The sequence below is a fragment of the Rattus norvegicus genome, chromosome X (genome assembly GCF_036323735.1).
Source record: "Rattus norvegicus strain BN/NHsdMcwi chromosome X, GRCr8, whole genome shotgun sequence".
Classification (NCBI taxonomy): Eukaryota; Metazoa; Chordata; class Mammalia; order Rodentia; family Muridae; genus Rattus; species Rattus norvegicus.
Window position 1 is genome coordinate 52,671,358 of NC_086039.1, and position 12,252 is coordinate 52,683,609.

General features: G+C 37.5%; 1 protein-coding gene across 12 annotated transcripts in view; it reads left to right on the forward strand.

Annotated features, from left to right (window-relative positions):
* Dmd (dystrophin) overlaps window positions 1–12,252 on the forward strand; it is a 2,367,748-nt gene that overhangs the window by 1,601,260 nt on the left and 754,236 nt on the right. The gene's annotated exons all lie outside the window — the stretch shown is intronic.

A 12,252-nucleotide genomic window follows, 5' to 3' on the forward strand; every position in this document is an offset into this window, starting at 1 on the left:
AACCCTTTGTTGTTAAGTATGTGTCATAAAATTTATCATTTTGGGTTTGGGAAGGTGCCTCAGAGATTGAGTGTGTGGTGCTCTTGCACAGGATCCAAGTTTAGTTTTCAGCACGCAAATGGGGCTATTCACATGGATTTTAAATTTCAGTTCCAAAGAATCTGATATTCTCATCTCATCTTGGCAGGTGTACACACACACACACACACACACACACACACACACACACATATCAACACACACAAACACATACAAACAAGCTCGTATAACACATGTATATAATTAAGAATAAAATAAATCTTTTAAAAATATTTTTTCTTTTATTTACATTTCAAATGTTATTGCCTTTCCTGGTTTCTAGGACATAAGCCACCTATCCCATCCTCTTCCCCTTCTTCCATATGGGTGTTACCCTCCCATTCCAACCCCCTTACTGCGCCCCCCAATTCCCCTACACTGTGGGTCCAACCTTAGCAGGACCAAGGGCTTCCCCTTCCACTGGTGCCCCAACAAGGTCATCCTCTGCTACATATGCAGTTGGAGCCCGGGGTTCTGTCCATGTGTAGTCTTTGGGTAGTGGCTTAGTCCCTGGAAGCTCTGGTTGCTTGGCATTGTTGTACATATGGGGTCTCGAGCCCCTTCAAGCTCTTCCAGTTCTTTCTCTGATTCCTTCAACGGGGGACCTATTCTCAGTTCAGTGGTTTGCTGCTGGCATTCGCCTCTGTATTTGCTGTATTCTGGCTGTGTCTCTCATGAGCGATCTACATCCGGTTCCTGTCAGCCTGCACCTCTTAGCTTCATCCATCTTATCTAATTTTGGTGGCTGTATATGTATGGGCCACATGTGGGGCAGGCTCTGAATGGCCATTCCTTCAGTCTCTACTCGAAACTTTGCCTCCATATCCCCTCGTATGAATATTTTTGTTCCTCCTTTTAAGAAGGAGTGAAGCATCCGCACTTTGGTCATCCTTCTTCTTGAGCTTCATGTGGTCTGTGGATTGTGTCTTGGGTAATTCGAGCTTTTGGGCTAATACCACTTACCAGTGAGTGCATAGCATGTGTGTTTTTCTGTGATTGGGTGACCACACACAGGATGATATTTTCCAGTTCCAACCATTTGTCTAAGAATTTCATGAAGTCATTGTTTTTGATAGCTGAGTAGTATTCAATTGTGTACATTAGCACTAAGGAAAATTTCCTGAACAGAATAGCAATGGCTTATGCTCGCTATAAGATGAAGAATCAACAAACAGGACCTCATAAAACTGTAAAGCTTCTGTAAGGCAAAGGACACTGTCATTAGGACAAAATGGCAACCAACAGATTGGGAAAATATTTTGATCAATCCCACATCTGATATAGGGCTAATACCCAATATATACAAAGAATTCAAGAAGTCAGACTCCAGAGAGTCAAATAACCCTATTACATAATGGGTTACAGAGTTAAACAAAGAATTCTCAGCTGAGGAATATCGAATGGCTGAGACGTACCTAAAGAAATGTTCAGCATCCTTAGTCATCAGGGAAATGCAAATCAAAACAACCCTGAGATTCCACCTCACACCAGTGAGAATGGCTAAGATCAAAAACTCAGGTGACAGCAGATGCTGGCGAGGATGTGGAGAAAGAGGAACACTCCTCCATTGTTGGTGGGATTGCAAACTGGTACAACCATTCTGGAAATCAGTCTGGAGGTTCCTCAGAAAGTTGGACATTGAACTGCCTGAGGATCCAGCTATACCTCTCTTGGGCATATACCCAAAAGATGCCCCAACATATAACAAAGACACGTACTCCACTATGTTCATCGCAGCCCTATTTATAATAGCCAGAAGCTGGAAAGAACCCAGATGCCCTTCAACAGAGGAATGGATACAGAAAATGTGGTACATTTACACAATGGAGTACTACTTGGCTATCAAAAACAATGACTTAATGAAATTTGTAGCAAATTGATTGAACTAGAAAATAAATCTTTAATAATTACCATCTTAGCATTTTTAAATATACAGGACAATGCTCTTAACTATATGCTGTGTTTTATAACATGCATCTAAATAATTCATGAGGTACTGATGTTGTATATCAATAGATTAACCTAAAAAGGTTAGCAATAACATATCATATCTACACATAATATATTACTATGTACATATCTCATTTTATTTAGCCTTCAAAAATATTTATATCTTCGATTCTAAGCTATCATGAATAATGCTGAAAATAATGTTTTAAACAATATCCTATTTTCAGTTCTTTTGAATATATTCAGAATTGCTTTCTCGTGTTAGCTTCAAATTTAATATTTCAAGAAAGCACCAATAGTGCATGTGGATTAAAGGATTTCCACATAGTCACCAATCACAATTATTTTCGTATTTTAATTCATGTTTTGTTGTGGATTTGGGTTCCACAGAAAGACGACATAGTAAGGAAACAGTACAAAAATGACAGTATTTTAAAAATTGTTCAAAGTTATGTTTAAATACCATTGGTAATTTTGTTCAAAAGAATCTACATTTTAGACTATTTACTATTGTTTTGTTCATACTGCAGTTAATGATTCCTCACCTCAGTCTTCCTTCTGGAACCCTAGATCAAAACTGTGATCAAAGTCTACACACACACACACACACACACACACACACACACACACACACACACACACATTATATATATATATACATTATACGTATTATTTATATATATATGTATATATATAAATAATATGTAAGTACTCTGGTTAATACATTGTTTATCTTTCCATTCCATGCAACAAAAAATGTTTGTTGAAATCTTATGTGTCAGACACTGAAGTTTTGTTAAAGGTGACTATTTACATCAAGTAGCTTGTCATCTCATATTCTGCATGAGGAGTCTGGGCATCTGACACTTGGTAGGGGATCTTATTTGACATATAACAGTCTTTAGAATGTTTGTCAGTATGTAAATAATTCTCACGTTTAAAATGTAGCTTATGCAAACAAATACAAGCCTCATTTAAACTGAATTTTTAATTAAAAAATATTTTTGTCATGCCAAGGGTTTTGTTTTCAATTTTGGGGGGTAGACTATATACTATTAAATTTCCTCTAATGAGATATGCACACATTGTTTATGTAAGCCAAGTAATTACATCGGTTTTATTTTGACACTACTTGGGGATTTGATGACCATCTTTCATTATTATCTTTTGCTTTACTTGACTTTTCTCCCTTCCTCTTCTATACTGCATAGTGTTGTTCTTCACTTTGACTAAACTTCTCATGTACTGTGATTTTTACTAAAAAATTTTCTTCAAATCTTCCAATTTGAAAGGAAAATTATAAGGTGTCTGTGAATATTCTACCCTATGTGTATCTAGACAATTTTTCCCTTGGAGTCACACATTGATTTCTAATTTTCTGTACAAACTACAGACAAGTCACAAAATGAATTGAGATTCTTCCTCAGATTAAATATATTTTTTCTTTCTTGGACTCTGGAAATTACTTTTTCTTTTCATACTCAGTACTCTTGAATTGTTATATATTTCAATATGCAAAATGTCATCCTATTAAATATCTAGAAAGAAAATATTGCAGTGTTGCTTCCTGCTCTTTAATTCAATGATAGTAACAATATTTCCTATTGTCTCCAGTACTAAACACATTGATTTCTTAATTTTATTTACTACATGTGGTGAGGTAAAGTGGGTGGGGATGGGGATATACACATGCCATAGCATATATGTTCAGGTCAGATGAAACTTGTGAGAATCGGTTGTCTGTTTCTACCATGTGGGTTTCAGGTTTTCAGGCTTGCTAGCAAGTATCCTTACCCACTGAGCCATCTCAACATTGATCACATGTATCATTATCACCTTCTGGTGACATAGGATGGTGAAATGAATGCAATATATAATAATAATAATAATAATAATAATAATAATAATAATAATAATAAATATATGTATGTCTCATAGCAATTGGTATGTATTCAATCACACCAGTAAGTTGCCTCATTTTCAAATGGAAAACTGTAGGAAATATAGCCATACAGAAAATTGACAAACAGAATCTGTTCTTATTGTATCACTCAAAGAATACATATAAATTATAGGAAAATTGTGTGTGAACATTTCAAAGAAATATGCCAAATACATTGTGAGTGTGCATGCATGTGTGCATGTGTGTGTACATGCATGTGTACATGTGTGTGTGCGTGTGTGTGTGTGTGTGTGTGTGTGTGTGTGTGTGTGCATTTGAAAGATTTTAGTGGACCCGGCCCTTTAAAGCTCTAAGCAAAACTGATAGTCTGTAACCCTAAAACCAATTAAAATTTTAGGCTAGAGAAATATTCTTGGAACACTTTGGGGAAATAGAAGTTCCTTCTTAAAGCCAACACCTTTTAATTAACAATGTACTCAAGGCACAGCTGTGCTTTGCAATAGTATATTACACCTACTGTTATTTCTGTTGTGCAAAAGTCAATTCATTTTAGCTATTTAAAACTTATCAATTTGTTTAACTATGAAAGAAAAGCCACAGGTTTTGGCAGAATTATTTTCATGTTCTAGTGAGATAAATATGTGCACTAGAATTATTAGTGTTCAGAATATTTAAGGACATAAACTTTTGCATATGCATATCCACATGTATATCTCATATATATGCATATATAATGTTCATATCTCTATAAAGTAATAAGATAGATGGTAGTATCAATGCTTCTGGAGCAAAGTGGTAGAACAGAAAAGATATTAACATATTTTTGTAGAGCAGTACCTCTCAACCGTCCTAATCCTGAGACTCTTTAAAAGAGTTCATTTTGTGCTGACACCAACCAGAAAATTACTCCATTGCTACTTCATAACTGTAATTTTGCTGCTGCTATGTATTGTAATCCAAATATCTGTGTTTTCTGATGGTCTTACGTAGTCCTGGTGAAATTCAATGCCCCCAAACAGGTCATGAACCATAGGTTGAGAACTTATTTACTTAATTGAATGTGGCATAGAGAAGATGTTCTATACTGCCAGCCAGGGAAACCCATTTCCCGTGTTCTTTAAGAAGAATAAGGATTTCCCCCTTTTTTTCCAGTTAAAAAGCCTTTTCACTTATATATAAAATGAGTACAATTATTACCATTCTACCATTTATAAAGCATATGATATACTCAACACCCAGTCCATCACTATATCAGTTAGACAGAACATTTAGTTATTCATTCCAGCTTAAGAAAGGCTTAAAATCTATATTATATCTTGACTAGCTTGTATAATATCTGATAACTATCCAATTAAATATGTATATTCAGAGTTATACAGCCTGATAGGCTATGAGACTATAATCAGTCTTCAACCCCGTCAGAAATCTGAGAATGACCAAATATCTATACACATAGGAAGCCTAACATGGCTTCTAGAACTGAGAGGTTGTAGAGACAAATCTCCACTAGCACAGTCCCCTGTTAGCAACATGTGAGTGCAAGTCTTCAGCCTTCTGGCCCAAAATCAACTGACAGACTCTTGAAATGCAGATTTTGAAGGGCTGATCACCCTGTTTTGGCAGGGTTTCTCAGTCAACTATTCTGCATAATTTGTCCTTTTCTGGACAGTATTAGTCTGCAGATGAGGCAGTTTTGTCCAGTGGCTGCCTAGCCACAAAGTATTGCCTCCCCTGGAGGTAGAGATGTTCAAATTCTTGATTAAATCCACCAAAGGGTAACTGTTAGGAGCAGATATGTCTCAACAAAAGATAAATAACTTTAAATCTCAAATTTTGTGGATTTCTGATGTTTTTGAAAACCATCTCCCTATATAAGACAATCTGGACTGTTGTCTCCATATCCTAAATTATATCTTGAAAGTACTCTCACAAACTCAGATCCATGACTTTGCTATTTGAATCTTAACTCACAGGTGTAATCAATGCAGACATTTGTAATGACAACAATAGAAGGACTGCCTCTAAACCTTGTACTTTTAAACTTTTTTGACAAATAAATTCTATACCCAAACAAAAAAGGGGGAAATGTGGATTGCCCTGAAGTTATCCGTATTTTGATGTTAATTCCACTGCCCCAAGGACAGCTGCCTAGTCACATACTCAGGAATCAGGTGACTTCACCAGAACCACCTCCGCATTGAATTTGTAAAGTACAGGTGAGGGGTAGGTACAGGATAGAAGGAGGCCTATCATTGGAGAGGAAGGAAGGATGGGTGGGAGAGAAGTTTGAAGGAAGAGGAGGAGACTAGTGAGAAAGGAGGAGGTAGGAGAGAGGAGAGGGTGAGAAGCCATGGCAGGTGATGTTAAGATTCTGCTCTGTGTATTTACAGGTTGTTATTAATGTTCCTAAGGGATGGATGGTACCGTGCTTTGTATGTTTAAGTGGGCAATTATATCTTATCAATTGGATCTAAAAAAAAAACAAAAGAAGAGTAAGAATTGGGGGCTTGAAAGATGACTCAGGGGTCAAGAGCACTGGCTACTCTTCTAGAATTCATGAGTTCAATTCCCAGCAACCACATGGTGGTTCAAAATAATCTGTTATTGGGACCATTGCCTTCTTCACGTTTGTCAGAAACGGTGTGCTCCTACACATAAAATAAATAAATAAATCTTTTAAAACAAGAATAAGGATTATTCAAAAAATCCTCTTGGAAATTCCCTGCAGTAATTGACATACTCTAACTCCTTATCAAATTGTCCTTACATATTAAAGTACTCTCAAGAAAGTATCATTTACAGTGTGTGTATAACGAATGGCACCACCCCCTACCATCACCGGAAGAACTCTGCCTAACCTTTCAAGGCAGGGATCCCTTGTTCAGACTACAAAATTACTTGCCCCACCTTCCAAGCACTTCACTTACTGAAGTGACTTAAATGTTTCAGTAAGGTAGAAGTGGGGAAAGGATCACTATTCTTTTTCCCTTTAAAAATCATATAGAAATGCTGATTGTGGCTGTGCATGCCTATAATCTCACATTCCAGAAGTCTGAGGAATATATAACAGCTATGATGTACCCCAAACTTTGATTTTAGAAAATTTTACTTGGAAATTTTATTTATATTTATATTTATTTATATACTTATAGATATAACCTAGAAGCAAGTCATTTTAAGAAAGTTAAAATACTTCAAATAATAGAAATCCAAATGAAATTAGCACTGATGAAGTGTGTGAATACTAACTCAGTCCTTCTTAATGCTCTAGTTACTCTTTAACCCAATGTTTGTAAACTCCCATCAATTTCTCAGTCACTATGAAATAACCCTTGGACACATACAAAACAATGGAGAAAGAATATTCTTTCTAATTCTCTCTAATTACATAAATAAACTGGATTTCCACATGAAAAAGAAGTTGGACCCTTATCATCTAATATATATGAAATCTCTATGAAACTCTCCCTCTGTTCTGTTAGAATGGCTATGATTTATTTCATGAACAATACAAAATAATAAAAAACAATCATTATCAAGAACACATGCACACTCTTGGCGAGAAGTCAAGCTTGTATAATCATTATAGAAAATAATAGAGAATTTCCTGAAAAAAAAATATAAAAGTAGGCAAGAGAGCGGTCTTAGCAGAAAACTGCTTGTTCTTAAAGTATCAGGACCTGAGTTCAGATCCCTGTCACCTAGAGAAGCCAGACATCTATTGTGTTCTTTAAATCCCATTGTTAAGGATATAGACAGAGGAAGATCCCTGAGGCTTGCTAGTCAACTAATATAGCCAAAAGAGAAGCGAAAGAAGACACCCAACATGCATTGACATCAGGCCTTTACCTGTTCATAGGTGTGCCTCCCCACATATACACATATGCACATGCAAAGCTAAAAATAGAATAACATGATTAAACAAGATGTTACTATGGAAAGAAAGCTTAATTAATTTACTATGGCACAGAGCCAATTTTAGTGCTGTGTTCAATACAGTACTAGTAAGAATAGTCTAAAAATGGAACCAACGTAATAACTATTGATGGTCAATAGATAAAAGAAAATACTGTGTTTATATACAAATGACAAATATATATTGTTAAAGCCTAAAATAAATAATCTGCTGTTATTTTTGTTTTTAAAAAAGTATTATTTTGAGAATTTCATACTACATTTTTCCTCTCCCTCAACTCCTTCCAGGTCCGCTACTCCACCTTAACCAAATAACTTTATGTTCTTACTCTCTTTAAAACAAACTAACAAAACAAAACAAAATCAGAAAAAAAGGTACACAAAAAACATGGAGTCTGTGTTGCACTGTCTAATCACTCCTGTGCAGAAGGACTGCCCTAAAGAGTGCTTTATGTATCTAATGTCATTACATTGAAGAAAACTGATTTTTTTTCTCTTCCAACGTGTATCACTTGCAAATAGCTTCTTGGTTAGGTGTGGGACTTTGTGCTCACTTTTTCTCTGTGCTGGTATTTTGTCTTGTTTAAGTTTTGCAGATCACACAGTTAATGTGATTTCTTATATGTTCCTCTCCCACTATGCCTGGAAAACTCTGTTTTCTTGGAGTCACATACTACCTATAACTTTTTTTAATTGGATATTTTATTTATTTACATCTCTTTTTTTATTGGATATTTTCTTTTATTACATTTTAAATGTTATCCCCGGGTTGGGGATTTAGCTCAGTGGGTTGGGGATTTAGCTCAGTGGTAGAGCACTTGCCTAGGAAGTGCAAGGCCCTGGGTTCGGTCACCAGCTCCGGAAAAAAAAAAAAAAAGGAAAAAAAATGTTATCCCCTTTCCCAGTTTCCCCTCCAAAACCTGGTATCCCATCCCCCTCCCCCTGCTTCTAAGAGGATACTCACCCACCCCCCCATCCAACCACCCACCCACCCACCCACTCCCTCCCACCTACCTGCCCTGTCATTCCCTTACACTGGGGCATCGAGCTTTCACAGGACCAAAGGCCTCTTCTCGAATGGAGGCCCAACAATGCCATCCTCTGATACATATGTAGCTAGAGCCATGGTACTTCCATATATACTCATTGGTTGGTGGTTTAGTCCCTGGGAACTCTGGTGGGTCTGGTTGATTGATATTGTTCTTCCTATAGTGTTGCAGACCCCTTCAGCTCCTTAAGTCCTTTCTCTAACTCTCCCATGGGGACCCTGTGTTCAGTCCAATGGTTGGCTGTGAGCATTCACCTCTGTATTTGTCAGGCTCTAGAAGAGCCTCTCAGGAGACATACCTACGACTCTCAAATTCTTTCTACCTGCTCTTTCACATAGATCCTTGACCCTTAAAGGGAGAGGTATGGTGTAAGCATTCCATTTGAGACTGAGTGTTTCGAAATCCTTACTTCTTTTCTATGCATTGCCCAGTTATGGGTCTCTGTGTTAATTACCATCTTGCTTCTCTGATGCAGGAGCAATTTATTTATTACTAGTTGGATTGAAAGCTTGCACTGCCACAACAGAAATCAGTGTAGAGTTCCCTTCCTCAAAAAACAATAAGTTAATCTATCACAAGATCCAGCATATCTTGAAAGGACACCACATCTTATTAGAGAGATACATGCTCATCTGTGTTCATATAGTCAGGAATTGGAAATAGCCTAGATGTCCACCAACAAATGAATAGCTCATGCAAATGTAGCACACGTACATGCTGTAAAGTAGAAGGGTCTACTTCCAATTTGGCAAAATTGACTACACAACATGAAGACTATAATAGTACATTGGTGACATTTTTTGTTGCAATTAGGATTGCTCAAGTAAGAAAATATTAGGTGGTTCAAGATGTTTATGATCCGAGAGTGCCTTATGGAGATGGTTTTTTGTTGATTATTTATCCCCATTCTCCCAAACAAAACACATTACATTTGATATTTGAAGAAGCAATGAAGCCTTGTGTGGAAATGGGAAAGAAAAGGTTTAAAAGAAGAACAGAGCATGTGGACAGACACAACAGTGTCTAATGACCTGGGTTAATTGGACGATACAGACTCAAGTTTAGAGCAACACAAGAATAATGGAGGTGGGATCTGAGGCTGCTGTGTCAGGTTAGCTTCAAAGTGTAGATTTCAGAACAGGATCCTACTGTAGAAGCAATAAGCACTGGTAAGGGTACAAATGGATGTGGACAGTTTGTGAGGATAGGTTTTCTCCTTCAACCATGTTGGTTCGAGGGATCAAACAGAGGTAATGAGTCTCATTGGGATGTGCCTTTAGTCACTGAGATATCTCACTGGCTTTCCTTTGAGCTAGTTTCAAAAGAATAAAAAATGTAGACAGAGCCAGTACTTGGAGTCGGCAATGGAGGGTCAAATACAAATAAGAGAAAATAAAGCTAATCAGTTCAGCTGCTGCCCCTCCCCACTTGTATGATCAAAGGAGAAAAAAAAGCTAGAAAATCAAAACCATCTTGGTTCAGAAATCACATTAACAGATACATTTGAACTCTAGATTGTGGGAGTTAAACACTTACTCTTCCACATCTTAGCTTATAATTTTAGGTGAGTTGTTTAAACCCTCTTGAGTTGCACCTACATCGTGACTATGATAATACACCTTTATTATAAACAAATGCCCTGACCATGTATTCGAACACAGCATTGGATAGGTAATCTCTATTATTCTAGGCATGATGAGGTAAGATACTCTACTATTGTTTCTAAACTGAAGACATTAATTATTGTGGTTAATATTAAAAATACCCTCGCTAGCCAGCACCATAGGGCCACATGGCATTAGCGGGTACATTCATCTCAGAGGTAGCTGTTTCTAGGGCCCGGTGCCACGCTACCCCAGCCACTCTCTGGCCTAGAGGGTCTCTCCGACCCCATTGCTAGCTGCCCTCTCCCAGCTGTCTCTCTGCCAGCTGGTAACTCTCTGGTCCCAGCAACCCAGTAAAATCAAGATCCCAGCAACAGCTGCTCTATCACAGCTCCCTGCCACGGACTTTCTCCACACTCCCAGCAATCACCACCTGTCCCAGCAGCAGCTACCCTCTTGTAGCTCTCTGCCACTGCTTCGTTTATATGCCCAGCATCTAGCCCCTAATATTTATGGTGTACGCTCCCAGCAATCTATTAAAATTAATACTCAAAAAGTTTATAATTTAGCAATCAGGTTTATATGTTAAATTCTCAGTCCACAATACATCCACACAATAAACTCAGAGCCAATTGAATAATGATATAAACTCTCCACCTAAATAAGATAAGTTGACCTATAAAAATATATTCTTTATGATATATTCAAAACTGCCTGTGGCCGTTTAAGGCCACACGGATCTGGGTCGTCCTTCTCTGCCTCCATCTTGGTTCCTCTTCCCTTTACCTCCTCTCCCCTGCCTTACAAAAACTTTTTCCCCGCCTTAATTTTTACTGTCCAATTACAGATCTCGCCTTAATTTGTGCCAGCCCTCACCTGCATATAGACATCAAGCTACAATTACTGACTTATGGAATTGACATAGGGGTTAATGTTATAATACACAATAAACCAAATTCTATTATTTTTCAACAGTTATTTTATATGGTATGTGGATAGTTTTCTTTGTACTTTCCTTTGCAGTAGCAGATTTAGAAGTCATGTAGCATATGCATAATTAAAATACAGTAAATATTTTTAAGAAGTAATCTAAATAGCAAAAAAGTTATACATACTCTACATTTACCCTTTGAGGAACTTATATGGAGTGGGGTGGTGATCACTCTGAATAGAAAAGCTACGGACAATTAATAGCTGCAGAAAGAGTAAGAGGGAGAGGGGGAGCAGAGAGAGATGGGAAAGAGAGAGATTTCTTCAGGTATGACTCCTAATGGTATACACATAGTTCAGTAAATCACCCTACACTCGTACATATACAGATGGCACAGATGAACTTTCAGTTAACATTGGAAAGGAAAAATGATTGAGGACTGAGGGGAGGACAGAAGTTGGAGGCGAGGAAATGGGAAGTGTCAATGTTGTCCATGTTTTCGAGTGTGCCTAATGATCTACAGTAAACTCTTTCACTGAGATGCCCTTTTTAGCTTTTCCAGAGTGCTTCCCTACTGGGCCACATAGTCCAGGGTTTCACTGATGCTAGCCTCCTAGTTGTAATGCTGCTGTCACTCTTGTCTATAAAGCAGATTAACTGTTGTTTCCTTTTGTCACTGATTTCTGATCACCCCACCGTGTGTTGTTTCTAGACTTCATTTCGTACCAGCAAATTCAGCTGGGCACATTTCAGTCCACAGAGAGCAGCACACGGACTATAGACCAAGTTTCTCCCAAATTTTTCAATATTCTCATACTTGTC